Source organism: Pelobates fuscus, chromosome 2, assembly GCF_036172605.1.
Source record: "Pelobates fuscus isolate aPelFus1 chromosome 2, aPelFus1.pri, whole genome shotgun sequence".
Taxonomy (NCBI): Eukaryota; Metazoa; Chordata; class Amphibia; order Anura; family Pelobatidae; genus Pelobates; species Pelobates fuscus.
Genome location: NC_086318.1, coordinates 71,246,706 through 71,262,563, shown reverse-complemented (window position 1 = coordinate 71,262,563; position 15,858 = coordinate 71,246,706). Strand labels below are relative to the sequence as shown.

Genomic DNA, 15,858 nt, shown 5'->3' with positions numbered 1-15,858 from the left:
AACATATACAACAACACAAGGAACATCCCCACACATGCACAACACTCTTTAACAGTCCGGTTCCTGTTTTGATCTCTGGTATCCCACTATTGAGGACACCAGAGACAAATCACCAGCAAACGCAGCACAAACTCAACCCCCCCTCCCCCCCCCCCCACAAAAACAACTCATGGCATTTATTTTAGCTCTGGAGGAGCTTCACATTAACATACTCATTTGGTGGGGGGGAAGGGGGTGTGCGTGTCAATGGTGGTGACATGACATGCCCCCTTTCTGGCCCCGCCCCTAATAGTGGGCTGCTCTGCCTTTAATTGCCCGGGCTGAATTTTTGTCCCAGTCCGGCCCTGCTTGAAAATATGAACTATAACTCACAGTAGTCTCATGCATCACACTCATATGCATTTACCGTCAATAACGTTCCAACACCATTTCTTGTCCTGTGTCCCGAACACTAACCTTAACTCCAACCATCAATCTAATGCTAGCCTACAAATATCATGCATATCGAAGATACATATTAGTAAAATATGTGTTATGGAGAATAATGTCATCTTGAAGTTCTGGAGTTGTATATAAACCATTACATCTCTAGTTTATTATATTTCCTGAACATCTCAAAAGGAATTATTTTCCCCTATACATAATTCACAATGAGAAAATGCATAAATCTGTCACATTTAGGTGTTTTGGCACGCAGGTTGCGGTAACTTATTTGCTATCAATTATTAATTACCCCCTTTGTTTTCCCACTTAATTATATAATATTACAGATAAGTTTTATTTTAATTTATTTTTACACACTTTGTAAAATAAAAAGATATACTGCTGCCATGCATTAGTTAGAAATATAAACTCATACTAGAAAACACACTAGAAGCATCCTCTAACATTTTCGGTTTACTGAATGGCATTTTCATCTATTTAAAAACAATCATTTTCCGGTACAATAAAAAATAAGCCAAAACATTAACACAGAAGAAGCAAGTATAGTTTAGACAAAGTAAAACACAGGAATTCATAGACTGTTTTGAATAAAAACACTTATTTAAGCATCATATAGACTGTAAGCTCTTTTGAGCTGGGTCCTCACCATATACTTTTCCTGTATATCCACCTTGTCTTGTTGCAGGACTTGTTCATTACTCTACCCATGTTACAGTGCTGCAGAATTTAACACATTTCAAAGATAGTAAAAATACTAAAATCAGGTCATACCTTGTATAAGCATATGCAGCAAATGCATAAAAGGACATAGGTTCCACAGCTTAGCAAAATGTCTTTGCGTTTGTTGACTCAAAAATAGTCAGGGAATACAAGGAAGATCGTCTTGATAGAAGGCAGAGGCAGGTATGTCCAAAGACTGTGTGACTGGAAGAAGGACAATAGGATATCTTGCCCTTTAAAAACTCCGCCTCCTGATGGTCACACAAATCAACTCTCATCCATTACAATCAGGTAAAACTCATTTTTAAGCTCCTTTAATGGTTTATACATGAAAAAGAAACCCTAAATGTTTTATATTTCTAAATTGGACTGTGCTAAATAGTATATATACTTAAAAAAAAAAAAAAAAAAAAAAATTAATATGTGCAACCTCTTACTTTTTATTTCAAGCATAAAGGGTTTGTAGTACAAATCTAGGGACACATAAAAGTATAAAAAAAAAAAAAACAAAAAAAAAAAACTGATGTGGAAACAAACAAAATATCAAGACAAATATAGCTTCTCTCAACCAGAAGAATTTGTATATTTAGGGATTCGAATAAATAGACTAATGGAAACACATTTCCTACACCTTTTAAAAAAATACCAACAGAGATTTAAAGGAATGGCGCCAAGTAGAAATATCATGGTGGGGGTGAGTCAACACCCTAAGAGCCTATGTCCTTCCTAAATGGATATACTTGTTTAGGATGTTGCCATTAACAATTCCTATCCCATGGATAAAAATGATTACATCTGCATTTGCTAATTTTGTATGGAGAGGCAAAAAGCCCAGGATAAAAATAGAAACCCTAAGTAAACATATAAGTAAAGGTGGGCTAAGTTATCCAAATATAGAAAAATACTACGAGGCGGGGATAATTTCACATATAGCAAAAGCTACATATAAAGAGGGCTGGTTCTGGTTAGAATCTGAAATATGTCAAACTAAGAAGTTAGCTAACATAGTATGAAACAACAAAATATGTGAATATTCTACCTCTTATGTGTTAAATCATCTATTTCCCATTTGGGAAAAGATAAAAAAAGAAATTAAAAACAAAATTTTCGGTTTCCAAAATATTGAAAGAGAAATACCTAATATTTCTCTCAAAAAAATGAAAGAAGGAAATATTATAAAGGTAGAAAATATACATTTGGATAATAAGGTAAAACCCTTTAATATATTAAGAAACGAAGCGTCTCTTTCATCTCAAGAAGCCTTTTCATATTTAAGAGTGAACAACTATTAAAAAAAGTATAATTTTATGAATCAAGGAGATATGTATAATGCAATCAAAACTAGATTTTATAATAATGAAACAAAAAAAAAACTATTCGCAAAGAGTATTAAAATTATTAGATACTAGGGTAACAAAATTATTCAACAGCAATAAAAAGCTGGGAGAAACTCCTACATATTAACATAGATACAGAAACATGGTATGAGACATTAATTAAGGCAAATAAATACGTGCACAGTATACACTTAATGGAAATCCATTATAAGGTGATAAATAAATGGTACTTAGTACCTTCTAGAATGTCTAGAATATCAGCAGATAATGATCACCTATGTTGGAGATGTGGAGAATCAAGAGGGGTTATCTTCACATATGGTGGAATTGTAAAAAAGTGACCCCCTTGTGGAGTTGGGTGAGAACTTTGTTACTCAAACTAGATAACATTAAAATAGAAATTAGCCCAGATATGATACTGTTACATTTAAGATGGCCTACCTTAAACAAAAGAAAACAAATATTGGTAATACACTGCTTGACAGCGTCGAAAATAATTATAGCCAGAAACTGGAAAAACAGGATTTTTCTAAAGTGATGTTCATCCATCAAGTAAAATTTCAGATACGAATGGAAATAGGCGTAAATAAAATTAGAAGTAATTATAGAGATAATGATATTTTGATTAACTGGTTAAAATTGCTGGAACAAGAGAAGGATTTAACACAAGAAATACTATAAACTAGCCATCATATACTTCCCAACTGTAAAAATAAGAGATAAGATTAATGAGACACCACTACTGTACCAAGAAAATGTATGAGTGACTGATGAATGAATGTGGATTGAGAAATGTATTCCCTATAAATTGAGGTATTAACCCCCTCCCATTATTTATTTTATTGGCTGAGATACAGTCTCTCACAGGATTGAATTAAAGAAAGTTAAGAACCAGGTGATAATTTAAAAAGGAAGGAAAGAAAAGAAAGATTAAATTAGGATTAAGTCAAAAGAGAGACAGGAGGAGGAATACACTATTGATGATGACTCTTTACTAAAGCCTTAAACAATGATGTATCTGAAAAATCTTTTGGCTGGTATTGTCTGAAAAAAAAAAAAAAAATACTGCAACATACCACAGCCCTCCGTCAATAAAGAACGTGCAAACCAGGGAGACGCCAAAGTGGACCTGATGCTACCACCTAGCACAGACTAAGTCACCCATCAGGAGCTCTGGTCCCCACTATTGTAATAATTTAAAAATAACCACCCCCTACCCCCCACACAGCATTAAAACTTGGAACACCTTTGCATCTCCAGCTACAAGGTTCTACCTTACAGAGAAAAGAATATCCATGCAGCAGGTCATGCTGAAACTTGGGAGTTGATTATAGCCTAAGAGAATCTTCCAGTCCAATTTTTTTATTTTTAATTTATGAACGCACTTGTGTATGTTTTATCTATATAGGTTTGCATTTTTTTTTAATACAGGGTAAACTAGTCCTTTTTTCCTTTTGCGCTCTTTAGGCCAAATCTACTAAACTACTATCCTTTTATAGTTTGCAACCTCTGATAACCGCCTACAATTAATATCCCCTTTCCATTGACCAGAGGCTTGTTTAGCATTTCCAGATCATTAGATATTATGCCAGTGCCGGCTCAAGACACTGCTGCCCGAGTCCAAGGATGAAATCCTGCCCCCATCCCCAAAAAACACACAATCTCACTGATTTGACACACATGTACCCAGTAGTTTATTCTGGATTTGTGCTGCCCTAAGCATTACAAAACCCATGTACCCCCCCACCCTTTCCTGACAGACACACATCCTCACTGATGCATGCACTGACAGATACAGTCAGTCATTGTCAGACACACTGAAAGACATACACATTCAGTGACAAACACTCCACCCAAACTCTTCACTTTGGGAGTGCTGGACTGGATTCTCCCCTGGGGTCCAGTAGGGCTGGCTGCAACTCAGCAGGCACAAGCGGTAGGGAAGTCAGGCAGGCAGGCATTGCTCTGATCCTCCTGCTCCCTTGCATGCCTCTTAGTGATGCCATGGCCGGAGTGACATATCCCGGCTCTGGCATCAGTAATTGGTGTGCGAGGGAGATGAGCAGGAAGAGCTCAAGGGAGTGTGCTCCCACACCACCCGCCTCCATCATCAGCAGATGCCAACCTCGGGGTGCCCAAGGTGGCAAGCTAGGACAAGAGGCTGACAAGGCATCTTCCAGGGTGTGGACGCCACCCCCCTGAAGGTGCCACCCAAGGCAAATGCCTGGTCAGCCTTTCGCCAAATACTTATTCACTGTACGCACTGTGCCATCCTCACGTATAACACCATGATATACTGACAAGTACCCATTCTGTGTGGGGAGACGGTTTTAGTGAGAAGCCCCCTGCATTGAAATACCTTTCTTTAAGTGATGAATTCCCAGGTTGTCCGGTAGGCAGCTCTCCACTCTGATGAGTGCATAGCCTAAATGCTTTGGGAGCTTGCAAAAACCTCTATCACATGATCTGCAGCTCCGTGTCCAGCTAGTGATGTTTTTTTTTCTTGGGCAGACTGACTGGAGGGACCCCACACCCGGAGGCATACAGGTCAAGCCGCCAGGTCACTTTTTTTAATGTTTAAATAATGTACCTTTTTACCTCCCCCTTTGTGTCAGCCATCTTTTTACACCTTAGGTTAGACTTCCAATAATCCCATTTTTATCAGGTAATTGTAAAAGCAATGGACAGTTACAATAATGACCATTGGCTTAGATAATAGACTTAAGCCTCTTTGTGAGGAGGTTTTTTTTTCCCCCCACATATACCTAGAGTTACACCCTAAACCATAGGATTAATTTTTAATTGTAAACTGGACAGTCCAGTCTAGTCTTGATATTTTTGCATACATATAGTCTGTATGTGTTTTTAAGCCACCTGATCTCCGTATAAGCAGTTCCTCTATACACTTAACCTGTGTTTATGTAGAACAGCCTATGAATCTCATAACCACTATGTGCGTTGTCTCATTTGTATATGCCTCATCACAGAATCCCCTTTTCAGTCAATGATACACTCATTGCATGGGTTTCAGTTTACTTCATGTCTCATCTTGTTATTTTTGTTTCTGAATAACCTGTGATTAGAAAAGGCTTTTCAGGTAACTTAGCAAATTACAGCGATAGGGAGTGGCAACGTAGACATGAAAAGTGGTAGCTCTCCTTTGAGACCTCTGACTGTATCCTTGGATCCTACTCCTACCTCATATCTCCTGACCGGTTGTACAGGATTAGCCGGATATAGCTAAAGGTGGAGAGGATTCCAATAAATAATCATTTAGTGTGTATTTTGTTTCTCAAATGGATACATTTCCTTTTTATTGTAAATTGATCAGTATCTATTTCCCCCCCCATATCAATTGATCAGTATCTTTTAATCCCTCAGTCTTCTACTACTTCCTTACATAAGTTAATATCCTCCATTGAGCTTGGATTGTTGTAAATTACCGGTAAATATTTTGAGTACAGAAAGCAAGAAACAATTTTTTTGAGTGTCAATTGTCTAGAAATCAAGATTTTAACCTTTGAATTTCAAACTTTAGAGCATAATATCAGAATTGGAAAAAAAACTCTTCAAAACCATCCAATTTCTATTGCCTTTAAATTTTCAACAATTTATATATACTCTTGTGAATATGGCTTGTATATTTAAAATGAATATGTTTTACTTAAAGGAACACTATAGTGACAGAAATAGAAACATGTATTCCTGTCATTAAAGTGACGGCCCCCCTTGTCCCACTTTAAATAGTTCAATGTACCTTTATTTCAGTGCCACGTGGGTCCACCACAACTTGTTCTACCCCCACTCTGCCTCCTTGGCAGAGATAAACAAAATTGGCAAAGCCAATCCAATGCGGTCACATAGGAAAGCATTGGGAGGCTATTGCACACGCACAGCAAAACGCTTTGTAATGCCAGTCAGCATCTCCTCATAGAAATGTATCTGATACACGTTCAGCGTCGCCATTCAAAAGGTGTCCCTAGGCAGTAATTTAAACACTGCATGTTCTCTGAAAATGACACAATATACACATTAGAACAACTGCATTAAGCTGTAACTATGGTGCAACTATATAGTGTCCCTTTATGTTACATTTACTACTCAATAACCATATTAATATTAAACAAAGTTTTAAAATTATATTCAAAAAAAGTATACAAAATCTAATTGGGAATAAAGAACACAACAAAGCTATACAGTAATTCGATGAGGGGTAAATATGCATTCCTTTTTCATCTGTTCCACTGATGCAAGATGATGTGTCAATATAAAATGTATTAAAATAAGATAAGAATTGTGGCCCAATGTATTACATCCATATAGGACTTTTTCTAGGAACCATAAATAACAGCTCACAGCAATTCAAACAAGTAGCAACAGAAGAAGAAAAAAAATCTCCCTTCAAAGTTCCTCTTTAAAAATAGTGCTGATTTTTCAATCTCATAAGTGTCTGTTCCCTCTTTTACGTGAAAGTCAATCACATGCCTCTGCACGTGGTTTCCTCCACCTGCATTGTATTATGATCTCCTTGTGTTCTATCGATATTCAGAATACTCCAATCATGTACGTGTTCCATATGCTTTCCATTTACTTCCTTGGGTTCCATAAACTGATGATGGTTACTATTTAAAGGGACATGATACATCGGAAATACAAAATAAATAAAAAGCACTGTTTACTAGACATACCCCAAATTGAAACATGCATGTATTTAATAAACATTTTTTAATTGGGGGTATATCTAGAAGGGTGTTGCAAAATCTGCAATTTTCTTATCCGCTCTTTTGCAAGTCCTCCCCTGCTAACCCTGACCAGACTTTCTCTGGCTGTCCAATCACAGACTTCCTAATTAGTGATGTACCGAACTGTTCGCCGGCAAATAGTTCCCAGCGAACATAGCGTGTCCGCGTTCGCCACGGCGGGCGAACACATGCGCGGTTCGATCCGTCCCCTATTCGTCATCATTGAGTAAACTTTGACCCTGTGCCTCACAGTCAGCAGACACATTTCAGCCAATCAGCAGCAGACCCTCCCTTCCAGACCCTCCCACCTCCTGTACAGCATCCATTTTAGATTAATTCTGAAGCTGCATTCTTAGATAGAGGAGGGAAAGTGTAGCTGCTGCTCATTTGATAGGGAAATGTATAGCTAGGCTAGTGTATTCAGTGTCCACTACAGTCCTGAAGGACTGATCTGATCTTTGCTGTAAGGACAGCACCCCAAAAAGCCATTTTTGAACATCAGTCTGCTTTTTTTTGCTGTGTAATATAATTGCAGTTGCCTGCCAGCTTCTGTGTCAGGCTCACAGTGGATACTGTGCCCACTTGCCTAGTGCCACCACTCATATCTGGTGTCACAATAGCTTGCATTTAAAAACCAAAATGTTTTTTTCCACTGTTATAGATTGAATAGCAGTTAGTTGTCTTCAAGCGGGTGTGTCAGGCCTACAGCGTGTACTCTGCCAACCTCTGCCAGTGCACATTGCCACTCATATCTGGTCTCACAGTAGCTTGCACGCATAGTACCACTAATCCCCCCCCCCCCCACCCCCCAAAAAAAATGACAGGCAGAGGCAGGCCACCTCGCAGGGGCCATCGTGGTCGTGGTGCTGTGATTCCCTTTTGCCCTAGAATAATGCCCAGTTTTCAGAGGCAACGTACCCTGAAATTGAAAAGTTCTGAGGACATAGTTGACTGGCTAACACAGGACACCCAATCTTCTACAGCTTCCGCTCGGAACCTTGCCGCACCATCCTCCTCCAGCTTAGCTTCGGGCACCTCTCAAGATACCACTCACCCGCCTGCCGCCACCAACACTAGCACCACAGCCGCTTCACTTTGTCAGAGGAGTTATTTACACATCCGTTTGAAGAAATGAGTGATGCGCAACCATTATTGCCAGAGGATGTAGATAACAGGGATATGTCTCAGTCAGGCAGCATTACACACATGTACGTACGGTGTGATGATGATGATGTTGTACCCGCTGCCGCTTCCTTTGCTGAGTTGTCAAATACAAGTGAAGCGGTTGATGATGACGATGCGTCCATGGATGTCACGTGGGTGCCCGCTCGGCAAGAAGAAGAACAGGGTGAAAGTTCATATGGGGAGACAGAGAGGAGGAGACGAGTTGGAAGCAGGGGGAGGTCGTCGCGAGGAGCTAGTGGCACAGTCAGACAGCATGCATTGGCACCCGGGGTCAGCCTGACAGCACGCCAATGAACGCATGCTGTGTCCACCACCAGAATGCCGTCATTGCAGAGCTCAGCAGTGTGGCATTTTTTTGTGTGTCTGCCTCTGACAACAGCGATGCCATTTGCAACCTGTGCCAAAAGAAACTGAGTTGTGGGAAGTCCAATACCCACCTAGGTACAACTGCTTTGCGTAGGCACATGATCGCACATCACAAACGCCTATGGGATCAACACATGAGTACAAGCAGCACACAAACTCAAAGCCGCCATTCTCCTCCTGGTCCAGCATTTTCAGCCACATCAACCACTGCTGTCCTCCTTGCCCCCTCTCAACCATCCGCCACTCCGTCTCTTGCCTTGAGCAGTTCCCGCTGATCTGCCCACAGTCAGGTGTCTGTCAAGGACATGTTTGAGCGTAAGAAGCCAATGTCAGAAAGTCACCCCCTTGCCCAGCGTCTGACAGCTGGCTTGTCTGAACTATTAGCCCGCCAGCTTTTACCATACAAGCTGGTGGAGTCTGAGGCGTTCAAAAAATTTGTAGCTATTGGGACACCGCAGTGGAAGGTACCCGGCAGGAATTTCTTTTCACAAAAGGCAATCCCCAACCTGTACTCGATTGTGCAAAAGGAAGTAATGGCATGTCTGGCACACAGTGTTGGGGCAAGGGTCCATCTGACCACTGATACCTGGTCTGCAAAGCATGGTCAGGGTAGGTATATCACCTACACTGCGCATTGGGTAAACCTGCTGACGGCTGACAAGCATGGAATGCGTGGCTCTGCAGAGGAGTTGGTGACACCGCCACGACTTGCAGGCAGTCCTGCTGCCACCTCCTCTACTCCATCCTCTTCCATAACCTCCTCGGCTGAGTCCTCTTCTGCTGCTGTGTCTTGCTCCAAATCCACGGTACCTCCCCAGGTACTATTCCACATCCCGGATACGGCAGTGTCACGCCGTCTTGGGTTTGACTTGCTTGAAAGCAGAGAGTCACACCGGACAAGCACTCCTGTCCGCCCTGAACGCACAGGTGGAAAAGTGGCTGACTCCGCACCAACTGGATATCGGCAAAGTGGTTTGTGACAACGGAACAAATTTGTTGGCGGCATTGAAGTTGGGCAAGTTGACACATGTGCCGTGCATGGCACATGTGTGTAATCTGATCGTACAACGCTTTGTGCATAAGTACACAGGCTTACAGGACATCCTGAAGCAGACCAGGAAGGTGTGTGGCCATTTCAGGCATTCCTACACGGCCATGGCGCACTTTGCAGATATCCAGCGGCGAAACAACATGCCAGTGAGGCGCTTGATTTGCGACAGCCCGACACATTGGAATTCAACACTCATAATGTTCGACCGCCTGCTCCAGCCAGAAAAAGCTGTTAATGAATATTTGTATGACTGGGGTGCTAGGACAGCCTCTGGGGAGCTGGGAATTTTTTCGCCACGTTACTGGACGCTCATGCGTCCTTTTGAGGAGGTGACAAACCTAGTCAGTCGCACCGAAGGCACCATCAGCGACATCATACCATTTGTTTTCTTCCTGGAGCGTGCCCTGCGAAGAGTGCTGGATCAGGCTGTAGATGAGGAAGAGTTGTGGTCACCATCACCACCAGAAACAGCCTTATCAGCATCGCTTGCTGGACCTGCGGCAACGCTGGAAGAGGATTGTGAGGAAGAGGAGTCAGAGGAGGAATGTGGCTTTGAGGAGGAAGACCAACCACAACAGGCATCCCAGGGTGCTTGTTGTCACCTATCTGGTACCCGTGGTGTTGTACGTGGCTGGGGGGGGGAACATACCTTCATTGAGATCACTGAGGAGAAGGAACGGGAAATGAGTAGCTCGGCATCCAACCTTGTGCAAATGAGGTCTTTCATGCTGTCGTGCCTGTTGAGGGATCCTCGTATAAAAAGGCTGAAGGAGAACGACCTGTACTGGGTGTCCACGCTACTAGACCCCCGGTATAAGCAGAAAGTGGCTGAAATGTTACCAAATTACAACAAGTCGGAAAGGATGTAGCATTTGCAAAATAAATTAAAAAGTATGCTTTACACAGCGTATAAGGGTGATGTCACAGCACAACGGGAATCTAACAGGGGAAGAGGTGAAAGTAATCCTCCTCCTCCCACGACCAGTCCCTATTCTGCTCTGTGTCAGTGTGTATCAGGGTCTCTGAGGACAGGTGTCAATCCATATCTGCCAAGTGACCCTATGTAGGGGGAACAGTCCCTATTCTGCTCTGTGTCACTGTGTATCAGGGTCTCTGAGAACAGGTGTCAATCCATATCCATAGTGATTTAGGAATGTTAGGTGATTTCTGCCCTTTATGGATTAAAACCAGACTCTGCATCAACTGTGTAATTTTCCATGGGAGTTTTGCCATGGATCCCACTCCGGCATGCCACAGTCCAGGTGTTAGTCCCCTTGAAACAGCTTTTCCATCACTATTGTGGCCAGAAAGAGTCCCTGTGGGTTTTAAAATTCGCCTGCCCATTGAAGTCTATGGTGGTTCGCCCGGTTCTTGAACGTTTGCGGAAGTTCGCGAACCGAAAATTTTATGTTCGCGACAGCACTATTCCTAATGATAAGTCTTTGCAAGGTAGGTGCTCCAGGCAATTTCTGAAGTTTAGCTCCACTGACGTAGACTTACCAAGAAGCAACAGAACACACACACACACCTTTTCATTTTGGTCTAGTTCATTGAAAATATCTCCATTCAATCAAGAGAATAAGGGTTTTAGAAATGAAAAAAAAAAAATAAAAACACACCACACACACACACACACTTTAATGAAGATTTTTTTTGGGTGTAAGGATATTGTTAGAGTTCTTGTTGCCCCCTTGTAAATTATTCAAAAAACATGGTTCCTGTTATTTGTTAGTTTGCCCCTTCAGTGTCCAGCTTATGAAGCTAATATATTTTTCCTTTTGTATCCCCTTCAGTGGGATTTGGCAAGATAATTTCCACAAAACAATCCCAATAAAGAGATGACAACGTTGGGGTTAAACTATTCCAGAAAACCAATTAGAGCTGAAAATAAAAAAAATAAAAAAAGCCATTAACTATAATGAAGGCTCTTTAGTTTTATTCCAATGTCTATTTGAATATAAGCTCACCTGCCACGTCAATGCAAGCCTTGAAAAGGTGAGTCCTACACTAGCCATTAGATTTGCTAATATAAGCAATAAGACAGGAAGGGGTATTTTATAAACCAGTTAACCCTTTATAGGGCTTGTATAAATACAATAAATGTTTCTTGTATCAGACAAAGGTAAACATCCATGAGACATGAATGGATGTTTTCTAAACCCCTACATACCTATTAACCCTAAATAGGGCTATAACACGTAACATACAAATCACCTTGCTGGTATCAGCTAAAAGGCAAGTTTATCTGATACAGGAAGGGGTGCTACCACTACATACTTAGAAACTTGTAATAACTCAAACATGGGGTAAGCAATGTAACGTAGCTGTGTGATACAAACAAAAATAAAGCATCGCGCTTAGCATCTAAAAGCTCAAAATACATGGTAAAAAACAACTCTGGCCTTAATCCCCATGTACATTTAACCCCTTAAGGACCAAACTTCTGGAATAAAAGGGAATCATGACATGTCAGATATGTCATGTGTCCTTAAGGGGTTAAACAAAATTGACTCCCTTTAGTTTTATTCCAATGGCCATCTGACTAAGAGCTCATCTGCCACGTCAAGGTGAGGCTTATGAGTCCAATGTATTTTTCCTTTTGTATCCACTTCAATAATGGGGTTTTGTATGATCAATTTCCACAAAACAATCCCAGTTAAACCATTCCAGAAAACCAAATATATTATAAACTAGAGATGGAAACAGACAACTATAATATAGACAAGGAAATATGCATGCCTCATATTTAGAGATTATAAATAAGTTGGATTGCATGTTTAAAAAACAAAACAAACAAAAAAACAAAACTAAGTTTTGCATGTGTTAGTTCCCTTTGCCTCCAATATCAATTTTGAAGATCTAGGGCACACCTCAAACAACTTCTCCTTCTACATTCCATTACGTATTAGATAAATTCCGAGCGCGCGCGCGCACACACACACACACACACATATTTTTTTTTCCCCCAGAAAGGTTTAACTAGTTGATGTAAGAGTTGGGCCCGGGGCCTCCTTGCACCATAATTTTATTTAGATGATGTTATGGTGCCTAAACTATCCATCTAATCTCTTCCACTCTAATCTGCCACTATGATCTGGAGGGAGTGTACAGAGATTTCCAGGAGAGTGGTATTAGAGTTTTGGCTGTTTGTAAAAAGGAGGGAAGGCACAATCTACAAATCTGTGCTAGATGAGAGAGGGAGAAGAGTTATGGAATGAGATTTAGGTGCTTTCACAATTGTTCAGGCGGTGTGCACGCCACCCAATGTGCAATAATGAACCCTTATCCACATAACACACCTTCAATAGGTGTAAGGAATGGTCAGATTTCAGTTATGCAGCTTACCAGGAGTACGGTACAGCTGGAAAGTAGTTAAACCTTACACTTAGTGTTAAAGAGTGTGAGTTTAAACATTCTCTGACTTTTTTTGCCTCTTAACTAAATGTAAAGGTACTCTTACCACTTCTTGGTGTAGGTAGGGAGTTTGACTTGGCATTACATAGACTTCTAAATATCTGTGATAGAGCTAGTTTGGGGAATATCTGGGTTACACAACTATTGTTAAATTCTGTAAGTGGTTGATATTTACAAAACGGTATTCCACATCTGAAAACTACAGAGTTGGGAATTCTAGCGTAATATTAGGATACACAAAACACATGTATATAAAAATTCCCAATTTAGTGAATTCTAAAATCATAGCCTACAATTTAGAAAAAAGAAACATATCTACATTTGAAAGGTTATAAAGAGATACCTGTTCACATTAAAAAGAAAAAAGCCAACCAGGTATCATAGGTGACAGATTTGAACTAGTGTTGACAGTACAATATTATAAGAGAATAACAGGCTAGGATATAGAATAATCATGTGTCGAGTTGAATCTCATGAAAGAAGCTTACTCTATAAGGATGGCTCCAAGGTATCTTCCCTTGATTGCTCCAGGAGTCAACTTGCTTTTAATGTTACTATAATGTGTAGGAAAAAAATACTTGGGTCACTAGGGAAACAAACACGAGACTACAAGATTATAACAAGCAGTTATCCAATAATCACCCAAAATTGTAGTCAGTTAAGAAGAGAATATATATCACTCCTATGTGTACATTAAACAATATCAGGAATACTAGGTAGAGGGAAAATAAAAGGGGGAGTTCCTTAAAGTTATCACAGTCTCCAGGTATAAAATCAGGGACTTACCAAGCCACTGCTTTCTTATTCGTATACAAATATAAAACTCCAATTTCTCACTCTCCAGGTAGACTCACTGGGACCTACTTAACCATAGGACTCATGTTCTAGAATATATACTTCAGTCTCCACACCTGATTCCTAATAGTGCACCATAATGTGCTGTCCTGAGTGCTCCTTAGGCTCCCATCTACCTTCATAGCCAATCCAACACCTGAGGCACATTTGACTCAATACTTCTCAGATAGATTAAAAAAAAAATGGAGGAGAAACAAATAAAAAAGATCCCCTTCTCCATGTTTTCTGCCACGCCCCCTTATCATTATTTTACTCTTATTAGAGGTAGAAAAGGGCTTATCTATTAATTGTTAACTGAGAGTAAAAAATAAAAATAACTTTAATAAAGGTAAGTCATGTGTAAGCATTACAGGGCATACATTTGTGGGTACCAGAGATAGTTTGGACACTATGGGATTTAAAACCGAATATAGTTATCACCCACAGTAAGGTGCCTCCCTCTTCCCTGCCAGCTCAGATATCTCCCTCCCGGTCTGCTTGCAGTGTACTGCTAGCAGCAGGCAGGGGAGGGAGGAAGAAAGGACCCAGGGGGCTCTAACCTGCAGCTCTGCCGGGTTCTCCTCTCGCGAGCTCAATGCGTTGCCACTGTTACCACGGCAATGCTCAGAATCTTGCGACAGTGAAATCTAGCAGCTCCTGCTAGAGTTCACTCTCACCACTGGGACCACCAGGGCTTCCCTACCAGACCACCAGGGATTGCAGGAAATGTCCCCCCTCCCAGGCAAAGGTAAGCAGGGAGGGGGGGATATCAAAATTACTATTTTTCTTTTAATAAAAAAAAAAAAATAATATATATTTATTAATCAACCCCACAGACCCACAATCATTCTCCCCTATACACACACACACTAACCCCCATACACACACTGTCCCCATACACACACTGCCCACATACACATGCACTGCCCCCCATACACACACACACACACTGCCCCATACACACACACACCGCCCCCCATACACACACACACACACACACATAAACTGCACCCCTCACACACACACACACTGCCTCCCTCAAACGTACCATTGGGATTTCTCTCTGGCTGACGCATACACACACATTGTCCCCATACACACACACACACTGCCTCCATACACACACAAGCAAGCAGGGAGGCGGGATATCAAAATTACTATTTTTCTTTTAAATAAAAAATAATAATAATATATATATATATATATATATATATTAATCTACCCTCCAACCCCTCAGACTCACAATCATTCTCAACTTTACACACATTACCCCAAATACACACACACACTGCTCGATACACAACCATACACTGCCCCCATACACACACACTGCCCTCCATACACACACACACTACCCCCATACACACAAACAAACTCACACACTGCCCCCATACACACACACTGTCCATACACACACTGCCCCCCCCACACACACACTGCCCCATACACACATTACCTCCCATTCACACACACTGCCCCCATACACACACACATACACTGCCCCCCAAACACACACTGCCCCCATACACAGACACATTGCCCCCCATACACACACACACTGCCCCCATACACACACACACACACACACACAAACTGCGCCACTCACACACACAGCACCCCTTACACACACACACACACTGCATCCCTCATACGTACCATAGGGTTTTATCTCTGGCTGACGCATACACACACACTGCCCCTCATATACACACTGCCCCCCATTGACACACATTGCCACCATACACACACACACACACACTGCCCC

General features: G+C 41.2%; 1 protein-coding gene across 1 annotated transcript in view; it reads right to left on the bottom strand.

Moving 5' to 3' along the window:
• The window catches only part of LOC134585484 (alpha-1,4-N-acetylglucosaminyltransferase-like), a 28,206-nt gene extending 14,039 nt beyond the window's left edge, over window positions 1–14,167 (bottom strand). Inside the window, exon 1 of the mRNA XM_063440905.1 lies at window positions 14,046–14,167. The gene's annotated coding sequence lies outside the window, so the exon portion shown is untranslated. The remainder of the gene's footprint in view (window positions 1–14,045) is intronic.
• Between the last annotated feature and the right edge of the window lie 1,691 nt (window positions 14,168–15,858).